Genomic DNA, 1,458 nt, shown 5'->3' with positions numbered 1-1,458 from the left:
CCCCCCCCCCCCCCCCCCCCCCCCGCCACGAAGTACACTGCAGCCAGGAGTGCCAACAAAACTGAATTCAGAGCCATATGTGATCAGCACAGCAAACAGAGCACAGTTACAATAACACCCAGCAAAGAAACACAACAATTCAGAGCATCTGCAACCTTTTTAATCTTGGAAGGACTGTCACTGGTAGATTAGAGTTTCAGCACATGCACGCATACCTGATGTTGCTAAATAAAAGGAAATGCTATCCAGTGCCTCTCTTTCACAGGAGAAAGAAAAAAGAAGACACCTTAAAGCTACGCTTTGCAGGGGAACAAACACTCTCCAGTCCTCTTCTTTCCCCACCACCATAAAGAAAAAGAAAAAACTGTATCTAACAGCTCTCAGCACAGTAACCCGTGCACCATCTGCAGACTGAACTACCTTTCTCCCCCAGGTCTGAGCATGCTCTGTCTGTCGGCAGTGTCCTACTGCTCCAGCTGGCTCACCTCAATTTGTTAGCTTCCCAGAGGTCAGCCTTGCATGCAGGATGATTTGCTGCAGTATTCCTGCAAATCTCCAAAGGGCGGCCACACCGAAACAAACACCATCGTGCTGTTTCACAAAGCTGAGCATGTCTTGGGAGACAGACTGTTTGGGGGGGATGTTTTTAGAAATTCTGCTTTGGAATATCATTAATACCACTACTACTCCAAACACTTCACACAAAAAACCAAAACAATCGGAGAGAAAGGAAAAAGAGGACATGAAAGCCATTTGGTGTGCTTTCTAGCAATCCCCTTGGCACCAGGGAAGCGATTTCCCAGCTGCAATGGTCAGCAAATGGCTTCGTATTGAACAGGCTGCGAGTGCCCTCCTTCAGACTTCCAGGGAACCATATTTTTTAAATGAAGTTATCTTTTACGGTGGAAACAGTAATTCCTAAATACAAAGGCACAAAAATGAGCCAGGGCTTGTAAGAGAGTCTCTTACTGCGTCCAAGCTGAAGGTCATGGAAGTGAAAGTGTCTTACACCAATTTCTCAGCAGAGCTTGTACTTGTGGGGACTGAGCAGCTTCTTGAAGATGGCAAACCAGGTGGTACTGGCTGGGAACACTTCAAGTCTTAATCCCACAACTGGATCTATACGTGGGATCCAAAGAGCAGCCCAGTTCTGCCCATGGCACTCACCAAGAGGTTCACGGCAGGAACTCGCACCACTGAGCACAGTCATTAGGAGTGAGATCCCAGCCCTGAAGGGACATACTTGCAGATAGATCACAAAGAAACTTATGAGGCTTGCTGCAAATGTGTTGTCCCTATATTTGCAGGATCCATCTTGTTGATTATCTGGGAGGCTTTTTCCCATTGAGTGAGACCTAACAGGTAAACTAAGAATAGTGAAAAAGAGGAAAAGTTCTTTAACGCCCACGTGTACACACATGTTTATACAGATACTCTCAGATGAAGAGCAACCATTTT

At 46.2% G+C, this 1,458-nt stretch overlaps 1 protein-coding gene across 2 annotated transcripts in view; it reads right to left on the bottom strand.

Moving 5' to 3' along the window:
• Positions 1-549, bottom strand: part of POMGNT2 (protein O-linked mannose N-acetylglucosaminyltransferase 2 (beta 1,4-)) — a 10,846-nt gene extending 10,297 nt beyond the window's left edge. Inside the window, exon 1 of one of the 2 annotated variants that reach the window (XM_010286478.1) lies at positions 486-549. The gene's annotated coding sequence lies outside the window, so the exon portion shown is untranslated. Of the gene's footprint in view, positions 1-215; positions 432-485 lie in introns of those variants that run through there. The other variant, XM_010286470.1, reaches the window with a different exon arrangement.
• Between the last annotated feature and the right edge of the window lie 909 nt (positions 550-1,458).

Source organism: Phaethon lepturus, unplaced genomic scaffold (genome assembly GCF_000687285.1).
Source record: "Phaethon lepturus isolate BGI_N335 unplaced genomic scaffold, ASM68728v1 scaffold990, whole genome shotgun sequence".
NCBI lineage: Eukaryota > Metazoa > Chordata > Aves > Phaethontiformes > Phaethontidae > Phaethon > Phaethon lepturus.
Note: the sequence above shows the minus strand (reverse complement) of the source record. Positions and strands in the feature narration are given on the sequence as shown.